General features: G+C 30.0%; 1 protein-coding gene across 5 annotated transcripts in view; it reads right to left on the bottom strand.

The window, feature by feature from the left end:
- LOC140443442 (zinc finger homeobox protein 3-like) overlaps window positions 1–18,608 on the bottom strand; it is a 929,042-nt gene that overhangs the window by 298,834 nt on the left and 611,600 nt on the right. For 3 of the 5 annotated variants that reach the window (XM_072534700.1, XM_072534704.1, XM_072534703.1), the window contains exon 1: window positions 11,674–11,898. The exons of the other annotated variants lie outside the window; for them this stretch is intronic. The gene's annotated coding sequence lies outside the window, so the exon portion shown is untranslated. Of the gene's footprint in view, window positions 1–11,673; window positions 11,899–18,608 lie in introns of those variants that run through there. 5 annotated transcript variants of the gene reach the window in all.

The raw sequence follows: 18,608 nt of genomic DNA, 5'->3' as shown, positions 1-18,608 counted from the left end.
TATATATATATATATATATATATATACATATTTATAAATGGAAAATAAAATTAAGAAATGACGAAAACCATTTACGGTTACTATGGAAGATGCTTTTAGGTAAGAAACTAAACTGAAAAACAAATGAGTTAAATATAACAAGGAAGTTACCCAAAATATGCGGGCGATGGTAGACGATGTATTAAAAAGAGCAAAATTCTTAAGATTTACAGTTCATGTAAATCATAGAACTACAAGAAAATAAAAGAATGAAGTATTAAGGAGGATTAATTAAGTAGAATGTAGGATTAAATAGTGGCAAAACAAATCCATACCAACGGACTTAATCGGAACGATTAGAAATGCGTTGGCAAAAGTAAACTTTATAACAAAGAAACTGTAACTCAAATGAAAATACGGGTAATGAAACAACGCTTAAGCCAGAATTGACATGTGAAACCGAAACACGAGTCTTTACAGTAAAAACAATCCACCGACTCTAGGTTACACAACGAAATATGGACAATTTTAAAGATCAGTGTAAAAGAAAAAGAAACCATGAGGTAAATTAGAACAACTATACATAGAAATTATCAGTACAACTACAATAAAAAAATAAAAGGAGATATTAAATTGGGTAAGACAGCAATAATAAGCAATAATAAAAGACGCGGGAAGGAAAAAAACGAGACAAAACAAAGATACGCTGAACTGTTCGATACACTACTGTAAAGCGTGTACTGGTGAAGTAATCTGGGAACTTAGAAAACTGAGGTCTCGATAAAAACTTAAGAGGAAGAGTCAAAATCTCGACATCAAAATTTGCCGCAGTTCTATCCGGAAACTGAGTATGATATTAACCCATCATCAATTTTTATATGTCCTTTGCAGTATTTGCTGCAATAACAAGTAGACGGGTACAGAAATCAAAATCAAGGATCGTTTTTTTTTTAGTTTTTTTGTCCGTTTTTTAACAAATATTTTTCAATAAGTGTTAGTATAAAATTGCAATACTACGGTCCTTTTCTGGTCTTGTACAAAACAAGACCAAAGTACCATCTTTATTTTACAGACAGCAAATTAAATAAACTTAATAATACCTATTAACGGCAATTATTACATTAATTTGACACCGAACATAATTATTAATTAGAAATTAGCGATCTTGATGTATCTTTAAATATTGTGTACTAATTTTAAAGGCAAAAGTTCAACTTTATACACATTTAAGACTCATTTTTTTTTCAGTATACTAATTATTTGTTTTTGTTTATTTACGACTGCGTAATTACTGTTAATGTAATTTAAAAATAACTATATTTTATTTTCTAGTAATTTTATTATTTATTTATTATTTTTAAAGATCTTTTATAGATTTTATTAAAATTTTGAAAGTTGACATGTTATAAACGGACTCTCTCGTCGCTTAATTGGACTCTTCCAACTCTTTATTAAGACTGCTATTTCGTAAAAAGCTATATTTAATAAGTGCTGATTTAAAAATCATGAAATAAATATTGTTGGGAGAACGGAAAACGCTGCACGAGAAGCATATGTAGCATTAAAAGAATCAGCTATAAAAATGGATTTAATAATAAGCACCAACAAAATAAAGTATATGAAAATAAGCACGCAACCAAAACTTGTTATAGAAACCGACGTCATTGAAGCAGTGAACGAATTTGTATACCTGGGAGCGCTCCTTAACACTAAAAATAATACTGCCGCAGAGATAAACCACAGAATTTGCACGGCCAACAGATGCTATTTTGGGCTTAATCTCCTCCTTTAATCCACAATTATATCGAGAAATACAATAATTAAACTCTAGAAAAAAAAAATAATACGCCCAGTCCTAACATATGGTTCAGAGACCTAGACTCTAACAAAAAAAAAATGAAAACATGGTAAGATGTTTCGAAAGAAAAGTACTAAGTCGAATCTATGGAGCAGTGAATGACAATGGAGTGTGGAGAAGACGATTTAACTTCGAACTTATAGAATATGCCAGGAACCTGATATCGTAAAACATATTAAGATAGGACGTCTGAGGTGGATAGGACATGTAATGCAGATGGAACAAAATGACCCAGCTAGAAAAACGCTCCTTGATAGATCCATTGGTCAGAGAAGAAGAAGCAGACCCAGAAGAAGGTTCCTTGATGACATCGATGAAGACATGAGAAATATGGGAATACGTGCTTGGCGGAGAAATATGATGGATAGAGACGACTGGAGAGAAATTCTGGAGGAGGCTAGGACCCACGCAGAGTTGTAAAGCCAGAATGACTATGATGGTTTAAAAATCTCTTTCATAGTACAAATATGAAAATTCAACTTAAAATGTTTAACTAATAACTATTTTTGTCGTACTTTAATACAATAATCGAACTGTTAATTGTAAAAATCGGATATTTTATTTATATGAAATTATTTTAAAATGAGAAGTACTTTGATAAAAATTTGAATGAATGATAAGTACAATATTGTTAGTTGGATGACATTTATAATGATTTTTAAATTTTGACAGTTCGAGAATGGTTACGAATCGAATTCTAGTATCAATCTTTTATTTTTCTGTTTGTCTTTCGACATCTTTTATTAACAGATATTCTTTTAATGTTTTACTTTTTATTTAATGCCTGTATTTTTTTAGTTATTTTTCATGTAGCTTTTAATTAAAACCTGCTTAGAATAAAGATATGACGACTAGAAATTAATTAATGGAGAGTAGTAAATCGATATGAAGACCGCTATTTGGTGGCGCTACTTCCGTGATGCCATGTCGTGGCGCTATATCCGTGACGTTCGCTTCAGCATTTTACTATAGAGAAAACGTAATACAACACCATTATAGAAGCTTCGTTTTAATAAATCAACCGTACGTATCATCTAAATAATATCAAAAAAGTGATTTTTTAAATCCTAATTCAGTGTTATCATCATCCAAAGAATAGTCTTGAATCACTAGACCAGCACAATGAAACTACAACGAAATATGTATCGAAATTCTTTCCATTGCATTAGCTATGTATTGAAAATCGACTTTTTTTAATAAACTGGTGGAATGAAGTTTTCCGTAGTCAGTCTATAAGCTTTTCTTTTATTTATTCTCTATTATTTTTACAATTGTAACGAAGATATATGTATAACTAATTCTACCACAATTATTATTTTTCTTTCGTTTTCTTCCAAGTGGTAGTTACCCATTGTTAAAATGAATCCAATTGCGGTTTTCCAAACTTTCTCTTATCGAAAAGATTGACATTAAAATGACTGTGCTCTTATAAATAAACCATAACGTTAACCTACAAGTAAGCATTGTTTATAGAGCAAATAGGTGACAGCTACACACGCAACCCTCATGTCGTGGGGACAGAGCGACCAATTTGTCGAATAAAATGTTACGGATACTTTGGTAAATACTGTTAAAGTGATTTCTAAATAACTATTTATAGAAAAGTATCTGTGAGGGCCTTTTTAAGATAGCGTTAGTTAAAATAAACATTTACGTTAAAAGTTCTTAATTAGAACTAAATTGATTTTTCAGATTTTGGGTTATACGACGTAAAAGATATCTCTAGAACAATATCTTACCTTGTTTTTTACGTTTGTTATTGCCTTTACACGTTGGTTTAAACAAATATAATCTTTAAGTATGTATTAGGTGAGGGCGAGGGAGTGATCATTAAGAAAATGTTTGTCGTTTTTTTCTTCAGTATTCATTTCTTGTAACAATTATATTGTCCATGCACTTGCTAGATCCACATTAGATGTTGATTCGAATTAATAGATCCTCTGTTTCCCATTCCCATCCCCAGAATGGGAAACAAAGAAATAAAAATACTCTGTTAAGCTGACGACGTAATTTTGATAGCCCAAGATGAAGATAGTATGTAAAGACTGATCCACACAGATTTAACATAAGAGCAAAAGAATTTAATACGACAATCTTATACCAGAAAACTAAAACAATAGTAGTCAGCAAAGAACCAACCAGTCGTAAAATAAAAATTGATGGCATCAGTATTGAACAATGTGTTTGAAAAGAAAAACAAGCCATAGGAAAATAATCTAAGCGCATTGATATATACATAGAAAGTATACCGCACCATATCGAATTTTGGAGAATTGGTGGAGGATGGAGGTAACAAGGGAAACTACAATATCAATAAAATATTATTTAGAAAATTTGCATATTTAATATGAATGAAGCAGATAAAATTAAGTTATTGACTTTTTTTTGTATTACCAGTTAACAAAACAAAATAATTTGTTTAATATATTATACTAATTAGAAAGAGAAACGTCAAAATACAGGTATTTTGAAAAGCTAAAATATTTAAGACAATATATAGATAAACGGTGGTATCACAGTGAGAATGAACAAAAGAAGAAAAAAAAGGAATGCAATATTATTGAAAAGCTATAAATAGAGCACCACAAACTTAAGATATATATGGATAATTATAATCTCTACAAGTAAAGAAGACATAGAAGATCTACAGATTGACGACAACGTAACAATCAAAGGACAGGATAAATTCAAATACTTGGGGTTTATAATCACGAAAAAGGCAACAACAGAGAAAGAAATTAAGCAAAGACTAGGACAAACAAGAACAGCAATCTGACAACTTAACTCAGTATGGTGGGATAGACACCTAAATATGAAGATAAAAACATAGATTTATAAAACAGTAGTGCAAAGTATTATGACATATGGGGCTGAAAATTTGATTATAAACAAGAAAAACAGCAGTAAGATAGTAGCAACAGAGATGGGTTGCCTGCTGCAGAGTAACAAAAATGGAGAAGTAATGACGAAATAAAGCAAAGCAAAACGATTTCAAACGTATAAATAAACAAGAACAAAGAGTGGAAAACCAATTATTTAACGCAGATGTTCAAGAAAGGTGATAAAAATAAACGTGGTCACTATAAAAGTGGGCACATTAAACTGTGGAAGACACTTGAAACAAATAACTAATATTATCATTGAATTAACAAAAGCAAACCTCTTTACGACTACGACAGGGCTTAAACAAAAATGCGTACTTTTTTTAACAATATTTAAAATATTCTTAGGCCAATACTGAGTCAATGGGAACGATAATGTAGAACAATGCTATTGCAGCTGAAGGAAAATAAGCTTTGAAAACGATTAAGTGGTTGTATCGTTAGATTACGACGACTTCGAATATATCCCAACGAAATTGATTGTATAATATGAAAGATACTAAATACATGTGTACTGGGGACAACAGAGACTTACAACTAAATGATAAAAAAGCAGAGTATAAACTCACACAATTAAACACTGAACGAAACAATTAAAGATAAAAACAAAGCTGTATCATAATTAACTGGAGTAAGAATAGAAATATTAATCTTAACAATGTGATAAAAAATTTAGAGAAGCAGAGTAAGAATTATTATAACTTGTAGCTTAGAAATACGGGGAGTAAAATACAGGACAACAAAATAAGGAAAGTAAAGCACACAATAAAAGATAATAAAATGGGCATACACATTAAAGGGTTGTGTTATCTTCAAAGAATGAAGAATATAAGAATATCAAGTTATTGAGTTAAAGGTAGAGGAAGAAAACGACGGGAACCATCCAAAAGTTCGATACGAAAAGTATCCAATTGTTGTATGAAATAAGAGGTAGAGACGTGGATACTACCGCATGACAGGGATGAATGGCGGGGATTCGCAAGAAGTCGAACGTTGTAACTCTATATGTATATATATATATATATATATATATATATATATATATATATATATATATATATATATACAAATAGATTGTTTAATGACGATGCGATGTTTTATGGAAACTTTCGTAAATTACCTGTAAGAATATAATTATCATGCATATCTTCTTAAGAATAATAATAAGTACAAATTAACAATAAAAAAATTACAACCGCTTCAGGCTAAACTAGCTGAAGGTTAATAGTTCATTTTTACTGACAGTACGCTTAGAAACGATTACTGGTTTTTCAACTATTACACCACTTCTTATTTCGTATTCTATCTGTGTTTTTATATGTAGATATTTGTATTTTACATTAATTATCCTTATAAAGGCAACACAAACTGGAAAGTGCGCAAAAGTGAAAATGCTTTAGATTGTTCAGTTTTAAATTAATAGTGAAAGGAAGAAATTGCATCAGAGTATATTCAGCAGCATAATGCAAGTATTTGTCATCGTACATGTTGACAGTTTATTTTATTTAAGAAACAGTTATAAAATTGCTGGGAATATCATCGAGCAGTATAAACAAAAATACTCGTTTTCATATGTATGACAAATGCAAAATTTGAAATACTTTATAGCGTAAGATTGTTTTCCAAAATATATTATTTAAAAAATAAAAAACAATTCAATATATAGGTTCATTACCATATTAAAAAATAAAAAATTTAAAAAAATGACTCTTGCAAGAAATCGTATCAACAATTCTAATATAAAATCGTTAATCTATAAATGCTAAACGTACAAAGAAAGCTCCAAACAACTGCAAATAATACGAAAGATAGTTAAGATTGACTTTAATAAGCACCACCATTCGTTTACAAGTATTTCGTTCTTTTGGACTCCTCAGAGCGAACTTGTGGTAAGTCATCTGTGATAAACTGCCAATAAGTTAAAGATGCAAACAAATTTTATGTTTTTGATAACTTCACTGAGATTGTTATTTGTATCTTTGTCCCAGGCTTTCATTTCGTTTGTAATAAGTTACCTTTTATTTTATGAAACGCTTTCCTAAATACATTTCTCCAGATCTTTTTTTTAGACATCTTGATGTTAATCTAGTTTAAAATTGTCTCTATTTGCCTTGATCTGTTGTTCATTATTCGTTCTATGTAAGTATCTGCTCTAAAGAAAATCGTGTAACAATTAAACCGTCATAATATTATTAATTAAGGGACAAATATAAAAATTTAGTTTTAATACTGATTAAAGGTATGAGAAGTAGGGAAAAATAATTATATAAAATCTTATGTAAAATAATCTCTATAATATTTAGGATGAAGCAGAGGAAAACTGAAGTTTCCTACAATTGTTGCGCTCATAGCATTTAACACAACATATGCCGATATATGATCCTACTTTTGTCTTAGCGAACTTGCAAAATTTAATCCATCTACTTTTTCTTTAATAATTTTTTATTATTTTAGGAAGAATGCTGGAGTTGTGAGGTATTTTTACTTATTTTTATAAAATTGTTTACGTACATTTACATTTTTCTTCTTTTTTGGAAGAAAAAAAACTGAGTCAGTTCAAAATTTAGTATAATGACTGCATCTTTTATTTGACTGAATTAAAATGGATTTTATTTAACAGTTTCAATTTCGTTTCTTCATGTCTTTTGCACTAAATGTTATGGCTTAATAAATTATTGAGTTATTATTTACGTAGGTAGTAGTTTATACTGATTTAATCGAAAGCAATAACAATAAACAATTTAAAGGTTTCTAATTATTATTTTACACTTAAGAACACACTTATATTTTTATTGCCACTCTAAATCAGTAAGTATCTAGAGTCAAATCGTATCAAGTATTTGAATTCGTAAGTTTCAAGTAACTTCCATGGAATGTGTTTACATAGATACTAAATATGTATACAATTCATTGGTTTAATTAAATTTCCTCTATCATTCTGTCTAAAACTACTTAAAAAAAACTTGAAGATGTACGTTAGATAAAGTATCGACTCAATCAAACAGAAATGTTGCTAAGTTAGAGTAATCTAAGAAAACAAAGCTTTGTTGAATAAGGGAAAGGTTAAGATGTATCTTCACAAAATTTAGCAAAGTAACGTAAGTAGCTGTATTAATAGAAAAACCTGGATTTTTATCACATGAGGAGGAGCTATAACGTATTCCGAGATAACGCTGGGAGTAGAATGGAAGTCAATAGATCATTATTCCATCATTTGAAAATTAGGATCACTTACAAACACTACAAATGACGTATGTTTACAGTATATCGCAATGAGTAGCAATCACCTCTTGTCAGTTCTCACATTATCTGTTTAATATTATCTTTTGCTGTTCGAATTACATTCTCATCACTATTTATTGTCTTCAAAATGACATTTTGACATGATAAGTTATGACTTCTAATAAATATATATATACAAAAGAAATCAGAATTAGAGCTATAAAAGGGAAAATAATCCTTATAAGGACAATAAGGTGACACCTAGCCACAGAGGGCTAATTGTATTAAATAAATTGTAGAACGAAAAAAACAAATACAAAGCTTTAAAAAAAAATAAAGTAGGGAGTCAATCTAAATCAATAAAAATTAAAATCTTTTATAATTTGGATATACTGTGCAATAGTCAGGTATGATTTTCTGTACAATATAAGTGCTCCAGAAACCGATCATGGACAAACATTGTGAAGGGTTTAGCAGCAGCTCAATGTTGGTAATATTAAAATTGAATTCATAACGTTACCTACAAAAGAAATCTATCCATTTGGGTTTTTCGCAACATAATTCCGTTATCATGCAGATTTTAACCAAGCACTTATTACCGAATTGAGAATCACAATACTGTTTATTCAATGCATCTAGCATATTATACTGTTCCATATTGTACAGGGGAAATAGTTATAACAGAATAGAAACATTTGCAGGTAAATCTAATGACATGCAAATCTTCGGGTGCATTGAGAAATTGACTCGTGCTGATTCTAAGCCTAAAATTTGCATCGAGACGTAGACTGGCGTGTGCATAATTTGCATATGTAAAATTATTCTAGTCGATACAACTAAATGCTATTCAAGCTAGAAGGAGTTTTAAGGGTGACAGAACACTTTGCCACGCGTGATATTTGTATGAATAATGAAAAAGCGACTGGGGTGAGGAAAAGTATGATAAATATCAGCATAATGCCTGCTTTGGCTTTTTATGCAGTTTATACAAATATTTAGTCAAAAAAGGTAGTAGTAGTTGCCACCGTTATAAAAGATGTACTAGTCTCGACTGGGAAATTTATGATAGTTGAGTATTTATAGTAGACGATTACAACAGTATTTATGAAGGACTATGAAAAAATATAAATATTGTACACCCGACAAACTTCGAGTACAATACAACATAAAATTTCAACTCCTAAAAACTGTACTATCAAGAATTTTAAAACGGACTATAACAACCACATTCATGACAAATATCGGTGCTCCACAAGGAATATTTAAGGAAGTCGAAAATATGAGAAAAATTGATTGAATTGATTTTACATTGAAGAAGATAATTTATAAAATTATAATATTTGTAGAAATAAAACTATTACAAACATACAAACAAAATATAAGTAAATAAAGTAGAATCAATTCCAGCAGAAAAAAAAATACATAAGAATAAGATATATACTGTAGGTAAATCACCAGAAAACGATGATTGAGAAGACAACAATCACTTAATAATTTATCAAAAACCTTATTATTGACTGTTAATATTGTACAATGCATATTATTTGAAAAACATTCATTGAAACACCTATGTTCCTAGAAAATTCTGAAATACTCTATTGTTCCTAATATTTTAAAATTACTGTATACATAATTTATCTATAAATATTTTTTAGGCAGGTATACATGGCTGGGAATATAAATTTATTTTTAGAAAATATAGTATCCTAACAGGTTTATTTCCACAGATATTTCGCAATATTGTCGGCGACAAGTAGTCTAACCATTCGTTTAAGAAAAAAGTTGTATTGGAGGGGATTTTTGGTTGATTTATCTCAAAACTACATCTATACTTTGTGTTATTCTGTTTAATTGTGCCTATCAATTTTTGTGCTCTAGTATTTTGTGTCTTTTATACAAAGTAAAAGTTAGACAGGAGGAAGTTTAATTGTGCAATATTTCAACACTAAAAATATGCTGGTTAGCTTTTCGTTTAGGCAATATCTTTTTTTAATAAGAGTATAATTTCGTATAAATAGAGAGAAATAAAGTAGCTCTAATGATATACGTACGGTTAATGTTATGACGCTGATTTAAGATGTACGTAAAATTACATAAACAAATGATAAAGTAATGTCATGTATATTTTCTGTAGTCATCAATTTATTTATTTTACAGTAAATTATAACAGTGTTATTGTCGCTCAAATTGCACATAATTCCAAATAATATTAGTAATTTCAAAAAAGCACGTTGACGTATATATTTACTAGGTATTTTGATGTTATACATTGAAACTGTTTATTTCTAAAATAATAATTTAATTTAAAATATGTTTTTGAATTTTCCTTGTCAAGTTTTGAAGTAATCAAAGATCATCTCTTTTCTTGTTGAATTTTAACGTGCTATTACATATGATTATGAGATAAAGAATTAGATAATGTACTGTTTAAAAGTATTTAATAATTTATAGTTCGTTTTTGCATTTGTTAAAAAAAAAGTTTATTACAAACACGGTATGGAAAACGTATTAACATAAACAAATATAAACAGAAAATTTGTTTATGCTTAAATCTTGTATCAGAAATTATAATAACTAATAAGAAGAACGATATATAGTGTCATATGTATTTACATTATTAAAACTTTTTTTAGCTGCTTTTACGTCAGTTCAAGTTAAGCTTTTGTCTTATTATTTCAATAGTTTTAAAATACTTCATAGGATTTTCGGTTTGTCATCAGTTTTTAAAAGTTTCTCATATATATTATCATTCAATATGTCTTTTCCAAAACAAATTATTATTCGGAATCATATCAATATTTTTTTTATTTGTTTTAACAAATTTGACAAACAAAACCCATTTAAACAATTAATTTAATACTAGCTACTATATAGGTACTTCATTATTCACCATGGACACTCAAAAGCAATAATTACAATATCGAATATAAAACAATACACCTAATTTATTTGTATTATCACTAGTAAACTTCCTTAAATAAATGTCAACAATAATAAAGATTGTACAAAAATATGAAGTGTATCCTCTTCAAAAGAAGCTCTAATTTTTATTATTATAAAAGAGCAATAAAAAGCGATTCTCTTGCATTTGAGAGAATTAAAAGTTGTTTTCCTAACCGTATCATTCCATTTTGAAAAATATTAATTTCTATGATGCTTAAAAGTATTCCTGGGAGTACCTATGAAAACTCACAATTTTTATTTTCTTCAAGAAACTTCATTGATCTTTATTGAACGAACATCGTATAGGAAAACAATACCGGCATAAATGGAAGTATGCTAAAGTTTATTTTGGATGGAATGTTTAATCATAGAGTGAGTTAAAGGCAAGATCCTACTGTAACTAGGTAATAAGAATTGTATATTATGTGATATAGTTATGTCATACATCATTTTTTAAAGTTCCAACTAGACTTCAAGACAGTTCGTGTTTTAAAATATAAATATTTAAAATGTTTATACTTTATATTGCTCAGTCGTAAAAATTTATCTCTCAGTTACCTTATGTATAAACTAAGGGTTGGTTTTGTTTTTTCCCCTTATCTGATTTGGTGGGAACATACTATTTGTTTATAAATAAGTTTATATAGAAATAAAATCTTTACAAAGACACTTGAGGTTTACGATGTTTACAAAACAATATTTCCATGTTTACTGCGTATTTATGTTCTGTTAAGTAGTTAAATTAAACAATAGTAAAGCTCGATTTAAATAATTAAAATGTTTAATTACCTTTCAGCATTCCTGTCCTAAATGAAAATTAAATCCTATAACACTTGAGTCACTACAATAAAAATATAACACGCACAGGCACAAAAAACAAGTAAATAGTCCTTAAAACACAGCACTGAAAAATCCACAGGACTTAAAACTATACAGGTGTTAGGTGTTAATTAATAAAATCGTGTATTAATATCTTCACGCGGACAACATAACGTGTCCGTAACTGGGCTTCAACTGTTTTGTGCATAATGTTGACAGCCAATAAGGGGCGGGACCGGGAGGGGATAACACCCCCACTATGCTACACCTGGAAAAGTGGGGGAAAAGTGGGGGGCACGATGCGGTTGAACGGACTTGAAATAAGTTTCGAGCCGATTTGTGAGCTGCTGTCGCTTTGCAAGAATTTCATTTTTTCCTCGCGCCTCTGCCTTCTTCGTTTGTTTATAATTAATGATTTTGAGGACTACATTTCTTCATTTGATTTCTGGAAGCGTTTTATGGGCTGAGAGTCGAGATGTCTAGTTTTATGGATGATTAAACTTACTAATTCTTATAGGTAATTAGTAATAATTAAAATATTTTTAAAATATAAAATCTAAACTAAAGTTATTCTTAATTAAAGCAATATAATTAGTCTTATATTTTATATTGACAAAGATTATTTCATAATTCTACAAGTTTTTACTCTACCTGATCTTTATGTCAATTTTTATTTTACTTACTCCTCTTTCCGTTATTTATATTATCATGTGATCAGTCTATGTTTTCCTTGCTCTATGCTTGTTGTAAAATCTTGTATGTTTGTTGGGTTACTATTTTTATTTTGCATAGTTTTATTTTTGATCACTGTCTTGTCGTCAGTACCTATATCACACTTGCCTAAAGGTAAAATTTCCAGGTTTTGTTTTGTTTTAAATATATATTTCTTTTGAAAAAGTAACTTTCGTGAAATAGTTTTATTTCTCAGAATGGTATTATTTAATGCGAAGGATATTTGAAAATAGGTACATGGTAATTTGTTTTTATTTTTTTTTTCATAAATGTTTGTTTTAATCTTCTTAATGTTCATTTTTCGGGAGATTCAAGATGTCCCCCGATAATTTTTTTAGATCTACGTAATTGCGTAGAATACTCGTCTTTATTTTTGGTATTGTTTTTAATCTTTTACTTATTATTTCGGTATTTTATCCCTTTATATAATTGACTCCTGACTTATAATCAGTTTTTGCAAGTTTAATATTGTCGCTTCTCGCATTCAATACGCTATTTTTTCCTCTAGTTTCAGTATACTTCGTGGAATCCTCGACTTCTCATTTTCATGTAAATGTTTGTGATGAATTTTCTTAGTGAACATTCAACGTTTCTTACTGCCGGTGTTCCGTTTTAAACTTTTGATGCTAATCTTTCTTTATTGATTTATCGTAGATTTCTCACCGTTTTCATTACCGTGTTTATATTCTTCCTATTATAGTTTTATTCCTTACATGGTGGAGTTAAACCAAAGTGACTTTGCGTGTCATATTTTTGGCTATAACTTGCTTTTGACCCATACGTCAATACTGAATGGATCATACCCTGCAAAATATTTTTTGCTTATTATTATGAGAATTGTCCACAATTTCTTTTTCTTCTTCCTCTTTATAAGCAATTCTACTTGTTCATTGGCGAACTAATAATTCTATGGAAGGTTGTCCATCTTTTGCGCGGTCGTCCTATACTTCTTTTGCCGATTCGTGACTTATCTCTTGCTATTTTAAGGACACCGGTGTCCTCCATTCTGCTTATGTGGTTAATTCATTATTTTTTTCTATTTTGTGTCCATTCATTTACACACTGTACGTTACATTTTCTTTTAATGTCTTTACTTCTCTTTCGAGCTCTTAACGCTATTTCCTGTAATTATTCTTAGTTCTCTCGCCTTTGAAGTTTCCAGTAGCTTTTGAGTTGTGGCTGTGTCTGGTCTTGTTTCTGAAACATATGTTAATATTGGTCTCACACTGGCTTTATACAATTTTAGTCAAACATATGTTTATTTTGACATTTCGATTTCGATTTCGGAAGTGGAAATACACATAATATCTCTCTAACCAGTAGTCTGACATAAATCCCTGCTAGATCCTGATGGTAAGACGGAAACACAATAATTATTTGGCTAATTTATTTTACAATTTATCTTATTTTGTACTTACGACCAAGTGAAGCTGTAAACACATGCAGAGAAGCTAAAACTACTGCCAAAAATTGATTACCTAAAACACATATACTGTGGAACTAGTGGATGAAAATGGTTGATTTATCGGAAAATATGGAATCCATATTCACGAAGGGAAACGGTAACATTTACAAGCATCGTAGACGCTCTGATTCTGACTAATATTTGAATAGAATATGTGTAAATACACGGACAGGACACTCTTAGCTATTTGGAATGTTCGAGGGTATTGTTGTGCCATATCTCAAAAGGTGTGTACAGTTGCAAAAGCCTCTCAATTTTTTGAAATAACATACGACATTTTAGGCAAGGTACTAAATCATTTTTTTGCTGACGATATAAACAACGACGCTATTAACTAAAAACTGTAAAAGTAGATTTTGGAACAGACAAAAAAAATGTGAGTAGTGCTTTAAAAAATAATAATTAATGTAGACAGAAAACATTATTTACAATAATATTTCATATTAAACCTTGCTAAGTAAAAGGTAAATTATTTTATTCAATATAATATTGCATGCTGTTGATGGCGAATTTACCAAAATATTAATAAATTAAACAAATTTTTAGCAAGCCGAGCGTGCGTGCTTCGTTTTCCTATCTTTTCCTTTGTAGAAATAGGACCTTATAGTTTGCTTTACTAAACTAGTAAGATGTGTTGAAAGGTCTTCAACTTGAAGAATGCCACAAATTTTTTGCCTAAGTGACCACTGTAAAGAAGGTATTAGAAGTCTCTCTCTCGCATTAGTGGTTCAATTAAAGCCATTCCCAAACTTTTCGGAAATGATCTACTATTAGATGTGTTTTCTTTTCAATGGGGATTTTTAAGAGAAAATAATACAATTGCAGTTATATAACTTGTATTAAGCATTTGGAAAAAATCTTAGTGCCCATCATCTGAATTTTTGTGATGCAATATAAGAATGGCATAGTTGGTCAAACGTATCTGTACCTCCTTTTGATTTATTATAGGTGTGTATAAAGTTTAGTGTTCCTGTAACAGCATTTAACGAATCAACGTGATGGATTGTTGACAGCAAAAAAAGACTTTTTGGGCTTTGGAGTGTATGAGAGGATAGTTTTATTTTCGTAGAATTATTTCCTTTTTACCGAAAAAAGATGGTGAAATTCCTCGGGTATTTTTTCTGAGTGTTCTCAAGAGAGTAGGTTTGAATTGTCTCGTTATTTGATTCGCCAGAGATGAACCAGTTATCTACTGTTATATTTCGGTTGATTTTATGTATTGGCACCGAAAATTTTCGAAAGAAAAAAGCTGGCACAACTGAAGGTTAAAACAAGTTTATTGATGTTTCAAGTTCCACTTCGGAAATCTTTCTCAAAATACAGACATTAACAAATTAAACAAATTTTATTTTTTGTTACTTGGTGATAATAATTTAATTTAATCTGACTCAGTTATACTGACAATTCAGACATACATTATACATTTTAATGTAGACGACTTTAAAATGATATTGCCAATATTGCTGAGTTTCGTTCCTGGGACGACTTTATTGTAAGATAGTTTATTCGATTACATGAAATCAACTTTAACTTAAGAATATTCGTCAGAAAAAAATCATAGCATCTAATTCGTCTTTAAAAACAACCACATACCATGATGACAATAACATTTTCCTGTTAGTGGTTCCATAGTAAATCATGAGGAAAAAACAGGAAAAAACCTCATAATACTATCCCGACATGGTAAGTGTTTGGTCTTACATTTAGTTTACTCTCAGTAAACACCAAATTCTGATTTTATTTGTTTGTTATTAAGAAAAAACATAAATGTTGTATCCTCGATATATTACTGACTTGCTAATACTGGTATTTTCCTTTTATTAACTTCCTCTTTTAATATGGGTAGCCCGATCCTACTGCATTCTGCCGAGGAATTTGCGACACAATTGATCTCATTTACCATTAGAGCCGCTTCTTTGATTTTTCTCTTTTTACCATCTGTTTCTTTTAGGAATATACTTGAATCATTCCATTGAACCCTATGTTCATTTTCCCATGCGTGTTTACATATTTGAGTTCTATCAAATTCTCTATTTTTATTATAAGATTGATGTTCACTCACTCTAACATTTAATGGCGTTGATGTTTCGCCTAAATAAAACTGATCGCATTCATAAGGTATTTTATAAATACAATTCTTTGTTCTTTCTTGGTCATTGTTAGATTTAGTTTTATATAAACTAGATCTATATGTGTTTGTTGTTTTGGATGTTGTTGAAATGTTGAATTTATTTCCTATCTTTTTAAGTTTTTCTGATAATCCTTTTATGTATGGTATTGTTATGTTTCTCGTATTATTCCTAGTGTAAGCTGTAGGATCTCGTTTTAAGTTGTTTTGTTCTATTCGGTCGATTGTTGCAAATTCCTTATATATAACGATAAATGATAATCATTTTTTAATAAAACAGATGTTAACAAATGTTTTTCCTCCAAGAACGAATTTTTGTTAGAACAAGCAATTGTGGCTCTATCGTATAAGGATTTAATGATTCCTTAAATTTTGACAGTTTACTATAAAGAGAATTCATGGTACTACAAATAAGTCCAAGTGGTATATTCGTTTTATGAACTTTCCGTACTCCATAAAATTAAGGTGTCTTACTGTAATGAGGTGTAATTAATCTTCTTTCTGTTTCTGATTTCCAAAGGCTTTGTTGGATCCTTTGTTAATTTTGTATAAGGTCCGTTTGTTATTAGATCTTTAATTTTGTTTTCATATTGAATTTTATCCATTATTACAGTTACATTCCCCTTGTCTGCTAGTAGCATGATTATGGAGTCTTCATTTTTTTAAAGTTCTTATAGCCTTTAGTTCCTTTTTGCTTATGTTTTGATCATTGTTAGAGGTAGAAATACGTAATGCACCAGATGATCATAATAATCCAATAAAGGCATTCACTTCTGTTTTATTTGTCAATTTAGTGTAACTTTGCACAGCGATACTTCGACTTTTAAGAATGGGTCATTACCACTTCAGCTTGGGTCAACGGACGACCATCTTAGTGTTATATTTAAATCCTCTTCTTATTGTAGAAAACACTTCTTCCCCACTTGTAGAAAACACAATAAAACCAATGTTTTTTATTCAATATTTTTTAATTTAACACAAATAAAGATAAGTCAAAAGCTACTTGACAAAAAATTACACATCCATTTTTTTAACGTTGCGTTAACGCAACATTGAGACTATACGTATAACAGTAACAAATTGTATTTTCACTTGTGGTAATCTTTGAAAAATTGTGGAAGCAAGGGTATATTACATTTTTTATACATAAAAATAGTTGTACTTTTACATAGCCTACAACGCCTTCTCCAGTTTTCAGTATTGCCTTCAGCCATATAGCGCATATTAACCAAACGCGAGGTAGATGGTAAGGATGAACTATAACCACGACCTCTAACAGATTATGTGCTTCTTTTGTAAACACTAACAAGGCTTTCCCCAAGTTTTGACCTAAAATCAAACTCCAAAATTGGATTTTCCTTATGTACAATTCTGTAGCGTTTTCACTTCTTTATTAGTTTAATCATAGCGAAAATCCATAGCACCGCGACTTTTTTCCCAATGGATTTTGTGTTCTCCAACGTGCAATTTAGCAACCCGTTTTCACGCATTATTCCAGTGGCGAAGGATCCTTGTTGGTTCAAATAAACTAACAACTTGTAGCTGGTGAGGAAGTTATCAAAATATATCTTGTGTGCAGACTTGTGTTCCACAACTTTTAAAAGATTGATAACAACTTCTTCACTCATACTGAACTCTTTTAAAATATTTTGGTTGGATTTTCTAGCATAAGTTGTAGAAGTATCAAATATCAAGGTACAACATTTTGTACCCGAAACGAACAGGCTTCCCTTTCTTCAACATTTTTGCTAAATAGCGGCCAAAGTGTTGGCTGATAAGTGTTAACCGAAAACGCTATATTTTAAAAAACTTTTGTTTAACAGGTTAATCATTGGACGAACTTTTGCAAATGTGTCTAGTTTATTTAGCTGATCTTTATCTCCAAGATGTATGTTCCACTTTGTTTCAAAAAATCTACTTCGGGCACACTAGTTCGCTCCCAAGCTCAAAAATCCCTCTTAATTACATACTAGTTCGCTCCGAAAACCATAACCTAGTTCGCTCCCGTGGTCAAGCGGATTAAGTATTTATCTATTAAGTTCTAGGAAAATTAACACCAGGAAAATAGGTACTGCGGCTTTTGTATTATATATTGGAAATTATATCAAAATATTGGTAGTTACATATTTATATAAATACAGTGATAAGCGCGCTAATAACCGGCAAAATAAAGCAAACGATGGAAAACATATATGAAGTTGTAAGATAAAAGAGATGAAACTAGTAGAGATGAGAAATTTAGCGATAAAAACCTATAAATTTACATTCTATTCACTGTTTCCCACCTTTAGACGTATCAGAGGAGGATGTCAACTAAAATTTTTTTTTTTTATTTAAACAAATATACCCGCATCAACCACTAAGGGTTATTAGCGGGGGGACATACACAAACAGTAAGATACATATTGTTGCATAAAAAAAATATTTTTTACAATCTGGTATATAGTTTAGTCATTTTAAGATAACTTAATAAAGACTGTAAATTTGACGTTAGTATACTTTTTAAATTATCACTAAGGGCACACGCGATTCTTTCGTTCTGGTACACTGGACACTCAACAATTATATGTTTCACTGACA

Source organism: Diabrotica undecimpunctata, chromosome 6 (assembly GCF_040954645.1).
Source record: "Diabrotica undecimpunctata isolate CICGRU chromosome 6, icDiaUnde3, whole genome shotgun sequence".
In the NCBI taxonomy this organism is placed as follows: Eukaryota; Metazoa; Arthropoda; class Insecta; order Coleoptera; family Chrysomelidae; genus Diabrotica; species Diabrotica undecimpunctata.
The sequence above is the reverse complement of the archived record's forward strand: the minus strand, read 5'-3'. Positions and strand labels throughout refer to the sequence as shown.